The sequence below is a fragment of the Sorex araneus genome, chromosome 11 (genome assembly GCF_027595985.1).
Source record: "Sorex araneus isolate mSorAra2 chromosome 11, mSorAra2.pri, whole genome shotgun sequence".
In the NCBI taxonomy this organism is placed as follows: Eukaryota; Metazoa; Chordata; class Mammalia; order Eulipotyphla; family Soricidae; genus Sorex; species Sorex araneus.
This window is the reverse complement of record NC_073312.1, coordinates 48,509,631-48,526,077: the sequence shown is the minus strand read 5'-3', so window position 1 is coordinate 48,526,077 and position 16,447 is coordinate 48,509,631. Positions and strand designations below refer to the sequence as shown.

At 49.7% G+C, this 16,447-nt stretch overlaps 1 long non-coding RNA gene across 1 annotated transcript; it reads right to left on the bottom strand.

Annotated features, from left to right (window-relative positions):
• Positions 1-311: 311 nt before the first annotated feature.
• Positions 312-1,258, bottom strand: LOC129399426 (uncharacterized). Its single transcript, XR_008627072.1, has 3 exons — positions 1,124-1,258; positions 887-1,039; positions 312-698 (listed from the first exon to the last, which is right to left on the bottom strand). It is a non-coding gene; the product is annotated as an uncharacterized LOC129399426 (long non-coding RNA).
• Between the last annotated feature and the right edge of the window lie 15,189 nt (positions 1,259-16,447).

The window sequence follows — 16,447 nt, the reverse complement described above, 5'->3', positions numbered from 1 at the left end:
ACACACAATCTGGTGGTGGGAATACTGGTGACTGCACAATTGCATGGCGCTGGGGATGCACTGGGGCTCTGCTTGGCACATGGGGCACTGAACTTGTGACTTCATACATGCAAGGCAGGTTGTTCTGCCCCTGAGACACATCTGGGGACCCAGAAGATGTTAAGGGAGATGTTGTGAAGGTGTGTAGAATTCGAGAGGGAACTTTCATTAAAACTTTATTTTACAACTGGCTTTTATTGAGCTCTGATAGATTGCAACAGTGCAGTATTACTGTTTGACATTGGCAGAGCCCACCACCAGGGTGCCAGGATCCCCCACTGTTACCCCAAGGGCCTTTCCCTATTCCCTTCCCCCTTCTTTTCATTAGTAATTTATGTCATTAGAAAGGTTGCAGCGGGCAGGGGGCAGGACAGCAAACAAGTTGCTGGGGTGCCGGTATGGCCCCATGAATTTAAAAATGTGAAGCTCGCACCTGCCGAGGCCCGAGTGTGACTGCACAGGGGCTGGGAAGGTCGCAGAGCTGCACGTTCCTTGCTGGTGTGCGACATTTTCATGATGGCTTCAGCACCATCTCACCTCAGCAAGGAAAAGCCCAGTTCTGGCTGCTTCATACACCGGAGCCAGCCAGCCCCATCCTGGGATCCTGTCGCGGCAGCACTGTGTCCGGCTGTCACCCGCATCTGTGACCTCCTTAGCGCCTAGGGTGGAGGGCCACACAATCACACACAAGACGCCTTGGCCACAAGGCCCCCTCCCCCATTCTACGCCTATCTCAGTGCTTGACAGCCCCCCACCACATGAACCCTCACTCCCATACACCACGCCAGTCCCCGACACCCAATTCCTATCCCAACTGCCCCACAGACAGCCCCAGGGCCTCACTTACAGATCCACTTCATACTCCACTCCTCACCCTCCACAGTGCAGCTGAAGTGGCAGCTTTGTTTTGGGGGCACCTGGCAGTGCTCAGGGCTACTCCCAGGGTCACTCCGGGTGGTGCTCAGGGGCCCATGCAGTGCTGGGATCGAACCTAGGCATCCTGCATGCAGAGCAGGTGTTTAGCCTGTTGAGCCATTATTCCATCCCACCCAAACAGCATCTTGAAAACAGGAAGTCAGCTCACCGTTAGGGCCTGGTACACCTGCTTCTCAGCCACTCCCTCGGCCCAGAAGGAAAGTCTCTCCTTCTGGAACTCTCACCCCTTTCTCCCCTGCACGGGGCATCAGTGAATCCCGTAGACTGCAGCTCTGTTTCCAACTACTCACCCCCCCGCTGGTCCCCCACCCCCGCCGTGCAGCATATTCCGAACCTCCCCTCTAACCATTTCCGCCACTCAAGGTTTTCATAATACCCTGTCCCCATGCTTCAAAGAATTCCTGTTTGAAATTCCATATTTGTGATGTTAGAGTCATGTCACCCCCACCCAACCCCATAGCTCTGAGCCACATCAAAGTGAAGGTTTGTCCTTGTACCCAATCACCCACCAAAACCAGAGAACAGCAAGCACGGCACCCATCGTGCGTAAGCGTATGCGGACATGCACTTGAAGACTAGGCACACTCTGACTTTTATGTCTTATGTACTCATTGGCAGGGGGTGGGGGGAGCATGCTGGGGCCATGCCTGGCTGTGCTCAGGGCTCACAGATAGCCCTGTGCTCAGGATCACTCCTGGTGGGACTATATGTGATGCTGGGCCAGTGTTGGCTATATGCAAGGCAAGTGCCTTCATCCCTGGACTATTTGTTCAACCCATATTTTAATTTGTTTTATTTTGGGGGCCTTCCCAGTGGTGCTTAGGAGGTCCAACCTATAATTCTCAGCCAGCCAGGCTGGTGGTTTAATGCAAGGGCTCAAGTGTTTGGTGCTGTTTGGGCTCTGTGGTGCCAAGAATTGCCCAGGCCACCCCAACAATGCTTGGGAATCTCCAGGGCTGCACCCAGAGATGTTTAGGGGACTGCCTAGCACTAGAGACGGATGGGTCAGGTGCATAGTGGTCATGCAGTCTATTCACTGGACTATCTCCTAGGCCCTATACACATTAGGAAAACATTATATTTTAGAATTCCAATTATCCACATGAAGAGATTAATAGCCCCCCCCCCCAACTCCCCAATGTGGCCACAGCTCAGCTCTGTCCATCTGGTGCTGATGCATCTCTCTCTGTCCCAGACCTTGCTCTGTTTTGTCCACTCACCACTGTGGCATACACATGGCTGCATCTCAACATGGAACTGCATGGGACAGAAGTGGGGGAGGGGGACTGGAGCGATAGCACAGCAGGTAGGGCATTTGCCTTGCATGCTGCCAACCCGGGTTCGATTCCCAGCATCCCATATGGTTCCCTGACCACCACAAGAAGTGATTCCTAAGTGCAGAGCCAGGAGTAACCCCTGTGCATTGCCAGGTGTGACCCAAAAAAGCAAAAAAATAAATGAATGAATAAAAACAAACTGGGGGAGGGGTGCTGAGTGCACCTCCTGGGAGGCAAAGGAAGAAGTGTGACGCTTGCGCGTGTGCTGTACGGTGCTCTCAGCCCCCACATGCTTCAGTCCTCATGCTGCCGAGTGTGCAGCCTCTGAACAGCCGCCTCCGTGGCTCAGGTGGTAAAGTTATTTGGCCCTGAGCCGAGTCTCTTCCAGCATGCCGTCACACCCTTCCCGGCCGGCCAAACACAAAGAGATGCGTCCCGCAGAGTCGCCTATTTGGCTGAACTGTGCACCTGGTAGCCCTCTGGGAAGCTTCCTTCACGGCGGGTATTTTTCTCAGTGACACAAAGCCCGCCGGCGTAAGTCACCACGAATGACATAAACAGGAAAGTCCCATCTTGCAGAGACGGAGGAGCCAAGGCCTGCCTCCAAACGAGGCCCCAGCTCATAGCTCGGAGCCCAAGGAAAACAAACAATGTCACAGTTTCTAGGCCCACAGGCCAGCTAGGAAGACAGCAGGGAGTGTCCACTGCAGCTGGAAATAAGCGTTTCGAGCATCTGCTGATCTGCTCATGCAAAGGGTAAAAGCTGAAGTGACATTTATGCTTCCCAGTCTCAGATAGAAGCTCAGGGCCTCACCTGGCCAGTGTGGAGCCCCTGTCTGCACCTCAGCCGCAGGGGGAAAATCCATAGGCCAAAGGCATGTAATTATCTGAAGAAAAAGAGGGTTTGCATGAGTTTTTAAATAGTCAATATTTAACAGCACATTTAAGTTTGTTTTGTTTCGGTTGGGTGTTTGTTTGTTTGTTTGTTTGTTTGTTTATTTAGATAGTGGAACCATACCCAGCAGTGCTCAGATCTGACTTCTGGTTCTGAACTTAGTGATCACTCCTGGCAGAGCTTGGCGGACCATATGTGGTGCCAAGAACTGAACTGGGGTCAGCCTCATGCAAGACAGGTGCCTTACCCCTTGTATTAGACTGGGGTCAGCGGCATATTATCTCCCCAGCCCGAAGATTAAAGGTTTTTAATAATAATAAAAAAACTCAGTTGAGGGACAGAGATAGTATAGCCACCAACACAGGTTTGATTCCCAAGAAAGCTCAGTTGGGGCTAGGGAGATAGCTAGGGGTTGGGTATGTGCCTCCCATGGGCAATGACCTGATTTAGACTTTGGCACCATATCACAGGCCCCCATACCTTCCCCCTGCATGTTGATGCAGACTTGGAGGCCCCCAGAACTCTGGGTCCAAGCACATCACCATGTCTGAGCACTGACTCAGCTGACCCAGCTGTGCAGGTATTGCTGGGAGTGGCCCCAAGCCCCCAGACTCTCTGAGCACTGTTTATCCTACCCTACTCCGAAAACAGCTCCAGTTCAACAATAAATTTAGGGACTTGTGAGTGCAATACCATTCCACTGCTCAACCCAGATTACAGAGCTACTGCCAGCAGCTCTCCGCCGGCTGTGTTGAGAACACACAATGCCAACTCTGACGCTCTCCTGGGCCCATCTAAACCATCCTACTGGTGGGACCCTGGACGCCCTATTATCAACCTATTATCCAACTGTCCCCCGTGCCTCCCAGACCTGAGGCGGGCATGCAGGGAGGAAGGAAGGAGAGCAGGGAGGACTGAGACAAGAGGTGAGAAATATTGAGGTGTTTGCTGTCCGTATCTTATCTCAGGTACCAGATTTCCCTCCCCAGTGCCAATGCAAAGTAACTCACTGCCTCCCTAAAACTAACCAAGTACACACAATCTGTGTCCGGTTTCAGCCATCACAAATCTCCCTCAAATCCGGGAGAAAAGTTACCCTTGACTCAGCTGGAAGGACAAGGACAAGGGAAATGGTGTGAAGATGAGGTGGACTGTTGAGGTTAATGGTTAGTAGGGATGGAGAGGTGGTACAGGGTTAAAGTATTTGCCTTGCACGGGGCTGATCCTGTTTCAGTCCCTGCCACCCCATATGGTCCATGAGCTCTGCCAAAAGTGATCCCTGAGGGGGCTGGAGTGATAGCACAGCGGGTAGGGCGTTTGTCTTGCACGCGGCCGACCCGGGTTCGAATCCCAGCATCCCATATGGTCCCCTGAGCACCGCCAGGGGTGATTCCTGAGTGCATGAGCCAGGAGTGACCCTGTGCATCGCCGGGTGTGACCCAAGAAAAGCAAAAAAAAAAAAGTGATCCCTGAGCACAGAGCCAGGAGTAAGTCCTGAGCACTGCTAGGTGTCACCCCCAATTTTGGTTACTGAATTAGTGGTGTTTCTAGTACAACAAATAGGGGGTGATGTGCCCACAGATGAAGAACTGAGTCTGGGCTCAGCATTCTTGTTCAAATTTCTGCCTTGGCTGGACCTTAGCCAGTTATTTCACCGCACCCCACCTTACTCCACCTCACTCCATAATCCGACCTTTTACTCCAAATATATGCCAACTTTACTATTGATAAAAAAAATGGTGATGGTGATATGGGTGGACCCCATGGGTGGCTCACGTGAGTCAGGAGAGAAAGACGGTCACCTTCTCCCACTCCGCCTCTGCCACCCGGAGGACCTGCTGGGAAGACTAGGACCGGTAAAGTGTGTGATGAGCCCCTGCCTGCCCCACCAGGTGGCCGTCAGGCCACACCTGAAGTCCGCTTGGTCTTCTTGGCATGGGAGTCGATCCCCACCACGAAATTTCTCAGGGAGCCAAAGACTCAGGCTGGAGCGAGGATTCGCTCTTAGCAGGAAAAGGGAAACCAGTCCCAGGCCTTACCCAGGGTTTCCAGGGTTCTTGTCTCGATCGCAGAAAAGAATTTCAGGAGTAGACGAGCAGTGAAGTAAAACAGATTTTATTTGGAGGATCTTCGAAGGAAAGGAGGAAGAGAAAGTGGGAGAGAGTGGAGAATAAGAGTAATGTGCTCAAGAGAGATCACAGGCTTCTCCAAGGGTAGAGAGAGCCCCTAGACATATTCCAGCATTAGACACAGAAGCATGAAAGTCCACATCTCAAGAGAAGAGATGCAGGCGACACATGTGCTTGGCCACGCAGGCGCAAGCAGCACATGGGCTCGGGCAGCATATGCGTGCCCTTCCTTTGTCCAAGGTGGCTTTTATAGGCTCTTCTCAGGTTGTCTTGAACAGGGAGTTCTGGAGTCTTCTTGGAGCTGAATCACTAAAATCAATTGGATTAAAGGAGAGGTCTGAGGATTTTTGAGGAGTGAAATTTCTTGGGGAGGGGTCCAACCTCCTCAGCATCTGCTGAAGGTCTTATCAGGTCTGTTTTCTGTCTACAGGATGGATCTGTTTTAGGATTTTCCTCCCAGATATTCTGTTGACCTAAGTTTTTTTGCCGAGGGCCTTTCCCTGTCTATCTGCCTACATCAATGGTATTATAAAAAGTTTGTGAAAATTTAATCGTAAAATAAGAAGTACTTGGGGCTGGAGTGATAGCACAGGGGGCAGGTCTCTTGCCTTGCACATTGTTGACCCAGATTCGATCCCCGGCATCCCTATGGTCTCTCGAGCCTGCCAAAAGTGAACTAGCTCCAGAGCTAGGAGCAAGTCCTGATTACCCTAGTTGCTAATTAATCCAGCATAAATAACTATTGCTACTTTATTAACACACACAAATGTACACATATTAATTTATGGGACCAGGGAAATAGTTTGGCTCAGAGGGGTGGAGCACATGCTCTGAAAAACCCACTAATTTATAATTTACATGGATTCAACTGGAGCTAGAGGAAATGCCACAGGGAGGGACAGCCTGATAGATACTCAGGAAAAGAAAAAAGTCTCCCAAGGAGCCAAGCAATAGTATAGAGGGTAGGGCGTTTGTCTTGCATGAGGCTGCCCTGGGTTCAATCCCAGGCATCCCATAGGGTTCCATGAGTCCTGCCTGGAGTGGGCTCCTGAGTTCCACTGGGTGTGGCCCCAAAACAAAACCAAAAAAGTAGAATGGTGGGTGGGGGGGAGGAAAAAGTCCTCTAGATAAATCTTCAGCCTCTGGCAAGACAACTTCTCTGACCTTAACCATGTCAACCACAAAAAGGAACAGCAATTAGCCTGCTGTGGAGAGCAGTGATAAGACACAAGTCCAAATTCTTTGGGTATAATCCAAAGCAGGTTGTGTTCCACAATTTCCTAAGTTCTAGGCACCCCTATTGTCAAAATATAATTAGCACTGAAGATGTGGTATATATACACAATGAAACACTATGTAACTGCAAGGAATAATTAAGTCATGCAATTTGCTGCAATGTGGTTGATATTGATATCATATTGAGTGAAGTAAGCCAGAAGAAGAAAAACAAACACAGGATGATCTCACTTATCTGTGGTCTGTGTGTGTGTATACATACATATATATATATACATATATATGTGTGTGTATGTATATGTATACATCACTGTATCACTGTCACTGTGTCACTGTCATCCCATTGTTCATCGATTTACTCAAGCGGGCGCCACTATTGTCTCCATTTGTCCCAGCCCTGAGATTTTAGCAGGCTCTTCTTACTCGTCTTTCCCAAGGATTGGAGGCTCTTTCAAGGTCAGGGGAATGAAACCTGTTATTGTTACTGTTTTTGGCATATCGAATACACCACAGGGAGCTTGCCAGGCTCTGCCATATATGTAGCACTGTAGCACTGTCCTCCCATTGTTTATTGATTTGCTCAAGTGGGTACTAGTAACGTCTCCATTGTAAGACTTGTTACTGTTTTTGGCATATTGACTATGCCACGGTAAGCTTGCCAGGCTCTGGCGTGCAGGCGGGATACTCTCAGTAGCTTGCCAGGCTCTCCAAGAGGGGTGGAGGAATTGAAGCTAGGTCGGCTGTGTGCAAGGCAAATGCCCTACCGCTGTGCTATCGCTCCAGTCCTCTACATATATATATATATATATATATATATATACACACATATATTGTGGATGTGCTCCCAGTGCCATGTAATCTCATCAATGAAACTATAAAACAAAGCTCTCAGAAGAGAGCAATGCAGAATCTCCTGCCCCAGCGCAGCGCCAGGCTATTTTCATCGGGGTCCCCTTGAGGGGGGTGGGTTGAGTTTCCCTCCCCGCCCCAAACAGAGCCCTGGCAGCTGAAAACCTCTAGAACCCAGCTCAAGGCCATTCTACATGCTTGGACGAGCCTCACCCATGAAGGAACCCGCAGAGGAACCCAGGTATGCCGGGACCTGGGGCTGAGATCTCCAAGCCTGCTCAGATCAGGACTGGGCCTCCTCCACCTCGATCCCCATTTTTCAAGTAGCTTGGCAGTCACACCCACACCCCCCTCGGCACCATGTAATCTCATCAATAGCCAAGATCCAGAGACTATAAACAAAGCTCCCAGAAGAGAGTGATGCAGAATCTCACACGGTAGAGCCTGGCAAGCTACTCGTGGCATATTTGATATGCCAAAAAAGTAACAATAATTACTTTTTTGTAATTCCCCTAACCCCGAACTCAACAGGGACAAATGGAAATGTTACTGGCGCCCCTTGAGCAAATCAATGAGCAACGGGACGACACTGATACAGTGACACAGTGATATACATCTATGTACTGGATGAGGAAATGTAGTAAAGGGTGGATGACTAGACAATCCTTGACCCCAGTGTTTAGATAGAAGGAGAGAGAAGAAAAGAAATCAAGGTGATGGGAGGAAATCAAATGGGAAGTAATGGGTGAACAGGCATCAGGGCTTCAGTTACACCAGTGATATGGATACATGGTATAGCCATATACCCAAAACACAGATTTGCAAACTGAAAACATAAGATCTAAGCTGCCACCACTGAAATGTTGTAATGTGCCTGTCAAGTTGACAGGTAAGGACAGGGTGGGGGTTGGGGTGGGAAGGGAATATGAAAGCACTGATGGAGGGAGGGTGACACTGGTGATGGGACTGGTGTTGAGATGTTATATGCCTAAATCTCAACTATCAAGAACTTTAGTAAATCACAGTTCTTTAGTAAATTTTTTAAATTAAAATATCACTGTATCACTGTATCACTGTCAACCCGTTGCTCATCAATTTGCTCGAGCGGGCACCAGTAACGTCTCCATTGTAAGACTTGTTATTACTGTTTTTAGCATGTCAAATACACCACGGGTAGCTTGCCAGGCTCTGCCCTGTGGGTGAGATACTTTCGGTAGCTTCCCAGGCTCTCCGAGAGGGGCGGAGGAATCAAACCTGGGTCGGCCGCATGCAAGGTGAATGCCCTATCACTGTGCTATCACTCCAGCCCAAAATTAAAATAAAAGAAATAAAACATAATTAGAAAAAAAGTAATCAAAGTCATGCTCAGTGGGTACAGCTCTGGGCAGAGAATAGGCCAGGCCCTAAGTGAGCGAGGCCTTGGGTATGGATCCACAGAACCATAGCAATGAACGACCACTGCTCAGCGCACATGGGCCTGGAAACAGAATCATGGGGAAAGCAGTGGCTGGAGAGATGCGGAATCCTGCGGGACTCCAGCCTGAGGCCTACAAGGACTTGCCCTCAATCTTGGGTCCCGGTGACTGGACTTGCAGAAGGCACACTGGTGATGCCCCAAAGTAAAGACCCCACAAAAGAGCTTAGATTCTCAACCTTGAGACTGTCCTGTCCCCAGAGTTTTAAAGAGGATCTACCATGGTTGTTTACTAGCTGCGACTTGGCCTCAGCAGGAACACACCGTCAGCAGGGACTCCTGATTTTGTCCTTCACCTGGGGCTTTCTTGCTCATTACAACTCTCACTTGCCTCTTACCTTAGATGCAGACAAGGACCTCATCTGCACCCTATGTGGTATGTACTCTACAGTGTCATTGTTGTTTTTTGACTTGTTTGGGTTTTGTTGCAGTTTCTGGGCCATACCCTACAGTGCTCAGGGGCTATTTCTGGCTCTGTGCTGAGGAGTGAGCCCTGGCAGTGCTGGGCAATGCCGGGAATTTAAACTGGAGTCTGCCTCAAGCAAGGCAAGCACCTTACCTCCCATACTATTTTTTTTTTTTGCTTTTGGGGTCACACCTGGCGATGCACAGGGGTTACTCCTGGCTCTGCACTCAGGAATTAATTACTCCTGGCCGTGCTCAGGGGACCATATGGGATGCTGGGATTTGAACCCGGGTCGGCCGAGTGCAAGGCAAATGCCCTCCCCGCTGTGCTATCTCTCCAGTCCCCATCCCATACTATTTTTACAGCCTTATCCTTGTATTTTATGTAGCCCACTTGAGTCCCTGGTACCTAGAATATTACTAGAAGGCATATGGAAACATTTACCAAGTGAATTGCCCATAAGGATCTCAATTTTGAGAGGAGGTATAGCCACCTCCATTTTGCACATAAAAAGACAAGTTCACCAAATGTCATTCTGTTTAGCTAGGAGACTGCCATGAGAGAGGGGATCTGGGGCTGGAGTGATAGTATAGTGGGTAGGGCATTTGCCTTGCACACGGCCAATCGGCGTTTACTCCCCGGCATCCCATATGGTTCTCCAAGCACTGCCAGGAGTGATCCCTGAGTGCAGAGCCAGGAGTAACCCCTGACAATTGCTGGATATGACCCAAAAAGCTGAAATCCGACATGCCATTTCACTGGTAAAGACGTGAACAGCACCTGGTCTGGACAAGGTCAGACCCGAACACCTAAAGAATCTGCTGCCAGTACTCATCAATACACTGACCCGACTCTTCACACGCTACCTGTCTGAATGCAAGGTTCCGTCCCAGTGGAAAACCAGTAGGACCGTTCTGTTGTATAAGAACGGAGACATCCACGACATCAGCAACTATTGCCCAATCTGCCTGTTGTCTGTTGTCTACAAGCTGTTCACTCGTGTCATCCTGAATAGAATAGGCAGAACACTAGACGAAGGACAACCATGCAAGCAAGCCGGGTTCAGGATTCAGCACGATAGACCATATCCACACAGTGACGAAACTCATTGAAGTTTTGAGAGAGTTCAAGATGCCACTCTGTCTAACGTTCCTTGACTTAAAGAAGGCCTTTAGTGCTGTTGAGACTGAGGCGGTCTCAGTCTCAACTGAGGTGGCAAAACAGGGCATTCAAACTCAGTATATCAAAATCCTCTGCGAATAACAATTAAAACAGCATGGTACTGGAACAAAGGCAGAGCCACAGACCAATGGAACAGAGTGGAATATCCCTACACACAACCCCAAATGTATGATCGTCTAATCTTTGATAAGGGGGCAAGAAATGTGAAGTGGAGCAAGGAAAGTCTCTTCAACAAATGGTGCTGGCATAACTGGACAACCACATGCAAAAGAATGGACTTAGACCTTGACCTGACACCGTGCACAAAAATCAGATCAAAATGGATTAAAGACCTGAACATCAGACCATAATCTATAAGGTATATCGAAGACAAGGTCGGCAAAACCCTTCATGATACTGAAGCTAAAGGTATCTTCAAAGATGACACGGAACTAAGCAATCAAATAGAAACAGAGATAAACAAATGGGACTATATTAAACTAAAAAGCTTCTGCACATGACCAGAAAGACACATGACCAGAATTCAAAGGCAATCTACAGAATGGGAAAGGATATTCACCCAATACCCATCCAATAAAGGGTTGATATCAGGGGTATATAAAGCACTGGTTGAACTCTACAAGAAGAAAAGATCCAACCCCATCAGAAAATGGGGCGATGAAATGAACAGAAACTTTTTCAAGGAAGAGATATGAATGGCCAAAAGGCACATGAAAAAATGCTCTGCATCACTAATCATCAGGGAGATGCAAATCAAAACAACCATGAGATACCACCTCACACCACAAAGAATGGCACACATCCAAAAGAACAAAAGCAACCGCTGTTGGAGAGGATGTGGGGAGAAGCAGACCCTTCTCCACTGCTGGTGGGAATGCCGACTGGTCCAGCCCCTTTGGAAAACAGTATGGACGATTCTCAAAAAATTAGAAATTGAACTTCCATTTGATCCAGCAATACCACTTCTGGGAATATATCCTGGAGAAACAAAAAAGTATAGTCGAAATGACATCTGCACATATATGTTCATCGCAGCACTGTTTACAATAGCTAGAATCTGGAAAAAACCCGAGTGCCCGAGACCAGATGACTGGTTAAAGAAACTTTGATACATCTATGCAGTAGAATACTATGCAGCTGTTAGAAAGGATGAAGTCATGAACTTTGCATATAAGTGGATCAACATGGAAAGTATCATGCTAAGTGAAATGAGCCAGAAAGAGAGGGACAGACATAGGAAGATAGCACTCATATGTGGAATATAGAACAACAGAGTAGGAGACTAATACCCAAGAATAGTAGTATATAATACCAGGAGGTTGGTTCCATAGCTTGGAAGCTGGCCTCACACGCTGGGGGAAAGTCATCCCAGATAGAGAGGGGAACACCAAGTAATATTCGATTGGAGATCCTGCGCGGGAAGGGAGATGTGTGCTGAAAGTAGACTAGAGATTGAACCAGATGACCACTCAGTACCCCTATTTGGAACCACAACACCCAAAAGGAAAGAGAGATATCAAATTGGAATGCTCTGCTACAGGGGCGAGGTGGGGTGGGGGGGGCTGGAGGGGTGGGAGGGATACTGGGTTTATTGGTGGTGGAGAATGGACACTGGTGGAGGGATGGGCTCAAACATTGCATGAGGGAAAAACAAGCACGAAAATATGTGAAACTATAACTGTACCCTCACTGTGACTCACTAATTAAAAATAAATAAATTAAAAAAAAATCCTCCGAGAGCTGTATTGTGGATTCACCACCAGGATCTCATCATTCTACAGGGAAGTGATCATTGAAGTAAAGAGAGGGGTGCGGCAGGGTGACACCATTTCACCGAAAATCTTCAGTGCCGCTCTTGAGAACATCATGCGACGACTGGAATGGGAAAGAATGGGAGTGAAGATAGACAGTCGGCAATTACACCACCTCCGCTTCGCTGATGACATCATTCTCATAATGCCAAACATTAGCCAAGTGGCACAAATGCTGGCCGACTTCGACTGTGAGTGTGGAAAGGTCGGATTGCAGCTGAATCTCAACAAGACGATGTTCATGAAAAACGAACTGGTCCCTGAAGCTCCATTTGCTTTTAATGGGACGAACATCTCCGAATGCAGCAGCTATGTGTACCTGGGTTAAGAAATCAACATGAGGAACGACTTGGTGCTAGAGCTGCGCAGGAGGAAGAGAGCAGCGTGGAATGCATTCAAGAGCATTGAAGAGGTGGTTAAGAGAACGAAGAAACTTCGACTCCGGGCACATCTTTTCGATTCCACCGTTCTTCCTGCACTAACATATGCCTCAGAGACCTGGGCCCTACGCAAGCAAGATGAGAATGCTATTAGGGTATCCCAAAGAGGAATTGAAAGAGCTATGCTGGGAATATCATGTCTCACTCAAGTGAGAGAAGGAATCCAGAGTTCTGACCTCCACCTATGGTCAAAAATCAGGGATGCTGTCTCATTTGCCAAGGCACCAAAAATCAGATAGGCCAGTCATGTAATGCGATTCAGAGACGACCGCTGAACTCGAGCTGTTACAGACTGGATTCCACAGGACGTCAGAAGACCTCATGGCTGCCCACCAACTAGATGGTCAGATTTCTTCGTCAAATCTCTGAATGAATGATTTGAGGCTCTTTCTGTTCCTGGAGCGAGCAGGTATCATTGGGCTACACTAGCTCGTGACAGGGACAAATGGAGATGTTACTGGTGCCCGCTCAAGCAAATCGAAGATCAATGGGACTACAAGTGATACAAGTGATACAAAAAGCATAAAAAAAGAGGGGATCCCCACTTTGATGTCCCCAGAGTGCCACCTCAGTCTTCCACTTGTACCATCCAGGCTGCCTCTGCCCAAGCTCGGTGCTCACTCACTCTCATCAGCACTTTCTGCCACTGCTTCTCCCCTCTGAAGTGGTCCCCATGATACTTACAGGCTAAAGAAGCCTCCTCCACAAGAAGGCCCTGCAAAGGCTGCTCACACCCTGGAGAACAAAATTAGCACTCCATCAGCATTGCAAACCCTCCCCTGGTTCTACTAGTTCAGTGTATTCCTGGCAACCTCCACTTCCAGTGCTCAAGGTGCATTACAAGCAGGCCTGGCCTTCCCTTCCATAGCCCGTGCAAGCCTGGGAACTCGCGTCTCCCCAAAGCGCGGGTCTTACTTCTCTCAGGAAGAAACCTGTGATCCTCTACACTAGTGTTTCTCAGCCGGGGGCGAGAGGGAAGTGGGAAGTGAAGAAACCAGACTGAGAACAGAAAAGAGTTGGGTAAGGCTGAGGAGCACTGCTCTAGGCCACTCGGTGGAAGAATCACCCCGCAGGTGTCTGTCTACTCGGGGCCATCACCAGCACGGTGAGGACAGAGACTCGGGCAGTTTTACCTTCAGTTGCCAAATTCTGGGGACAAAGTCTGGTGATGGTAGACAATCGAGTCCCCCCACCAACCCCGCCCAAGCAGGTTTCCCCACTCAGGACTGGGCCCAGGCTGCACTGGGCTGGGAAGCGAAGGAGGCCTAACAATAACTAGCTCCCAAAGCCGTCGGAAACCCGTTTCCTTCTCCTTCCCCGACACAGCTCCAGGCTAGGCCTCATCACTATGAGGTATTAACTTCCTTCCTTCAACATCCCCTTTGTACATTTACGGTTCCTGTGTGCTTCCAGCCAGTGGGACGTGACAGGAATATTTTCTGACATTCACTCCTTGCTTGAAGACCCCCTGCAGAGGCCTTGAGTCTCAAGGCTCTCCAGGCTTTCTCCCCACCCTCCTCCAAATCTACCTCCTGCCTCCCCAACAGGGGTCCAGCAGCCATTCCCGAACTCTTCACACACATCCATGGCTGGGGCAGGCTTTGCCAGAGCTCCCCAAACCCTGCACCTCAGGCTTAGCCATCTGGACAAAGGGGAAGTGTGGATGCTACCTCGGTGGCCTGCTGCGTGGAGGGTCAGCAAGGGGGCTGCTGAACTGTTGGGGACCTGACAGTCACCCCTCTCCGGACTCTGAGGGAGGTGAGGAAACTCAGGGGGATCTCTGGGAAAGGGCTATCACACAAGAGCACTCTCCATGGAAGGCGTTTTTACTGGTGGGGATGGGGGAACACCTGGTATTCAGGGGGCACAGCTGGCTCTGTGCTCAAGGGTCACTCCTGGGTCTATAGTCAAGGGCAAGCCCTGGCACTGTGCTGGGGGTACAGGGACCATGTGGTGAAGCCAGGATATAAACTGTTGTCGCAGCCTCATGCATGCAAGGCATTAACCTCTGTATGTCCTCTCTATCCCCTCCACAGTTTTTTTTTTATGACTCTTCAAAATCCAGGGTCCAGAGGCACCTCCCAGGTCAAGCCTGCCCACTACCCCTGCCCACGCAGCACTCCTGTCTGGGCTGCTCTCTGCCTCTGGTACTGGCAACACTTCTCGCTACTCATCTCTCTGACAGGCTGGGATATCCTGAGCCCCAGTATGTGAGTCCTGCGAGGAAAGCTGCCGTCCAGTTTCTATTTCTTTATTTTGGTTTGCGGGCTGCACCGGGCAGTGCTTAGGGCTTACTCCTGGTTCTAAGCTCAGAGATCACTCCTGCTAGGACTCAGGGGACTATATGGTGTTCTGGGGGTCGAATCTGGGTGGGCGGTGTGCTAGGCAAAAGCCCTACCTGCTGTACTATCATTCCAGGTTCCCCCAGTTTCTGGTGGTGCTGGACGGGGGCGCACCCTCCACCTTCTCACAGCGGGAGCAAAGAGCAGCTGAGTAAGATGCTCCTGGCTCAGAGCCTCCCGGTCAGGTAGGGCTGATGGTGCTCTGAACGAGTCCCTGGTCGGGAACAGGCAGCATCGTAGGGGGCTGGGGAAGCCAAGGAAGTGACCATCCCCTTCTCCACCGTCTAGGGATGGCTGTGGCCCTGGGGAGAGAGACTTGAGCATCTGTCACAGGTGAGGGTCATGTGTGGGTGTGCTGGGCTGGCCATGGCAGGCACACTGGCTGCAGAGAGGAACAGGAGCTGTGTGCAGAGAGGTCAGATGCATGGGGCCCCCTACTCCACCTCTGTTTTCCAGGAGAGACAGATATTTGTACCTTCTCCTGGCTCTCTGCCATTAACTTCGTTATTCTTTTTTTTTTTTTTTTTGCTTTTGCTGGAAATCGAACCCGGGTCGGCCGTGTGCAAGGCAAACGCCCTACCTGCTGTGCTGTCGCTCCAGCTCCAACTTCGTTATTCTTATTTCATCTCAAGCAAACAGTGGAACTGGAAGTTCTGGGAGTCCAGCTTCCAACTGCCTCTGCTGGGCAGAAGGCAGCAACAGATGTGTTGCTGAGCCAAACACCCTAAGTACAATCCCATGGCTCTCTCCCCTCTTCCATGCCTTGGTTTCCTAGACTGGAAAAGAGCTCCTGATCATACTTCCCTGGGTCATGCTGTTGTGACAATCAAATGACTTAATAGGCCAATGGGATAGGGGCCTGGCAGGCACTAGATGAGCATTTTGGCGTTTTTATGACAGATTTTATTGGAGCTGTGTGTTTAATGAGCCATTTCCTGTTGCCCTGGAATTTATGAGGTAGGGCATTCACTGAGGTGGAAGGAACCCCTCGCGGTGCAGGCTCACAGAGCTTGTTAAAGGACTGCAGAACCCGAGCAGCCACCACCTCCACTCAGGCCTCCCAACAGCTGAGGAGACTTGGGCAGGAGAAAACTGGTGCTTCCCTAAGAGCCCAGAGGGTGCAGCATTAGAAAGGGTGTGCTTAATAGTGCCAAGAGCTTATCAGGCACCCCTGGCATTCTGGAGTGCCCTGTCCAATGCTGGAGGTTCTCTCTCTCTCTCGCTCCAACAGGGGCTCTGGATGGAGATCACACAGAGGACCAGTGAAGCCAGGGGCTAGCTGCTCTTGGGAATGAGAAAGTCTGAGCTACAACCCAGTGTTCCATGACACTGTAGGCTGAGGGCTCTCTGTACAGCCTTTAGAAGAACTTCAACTGGGAGAGAAAGCCAACACTCAGGCCTGCCTCACAGAGATCAAAAGCAGTTGGCCAT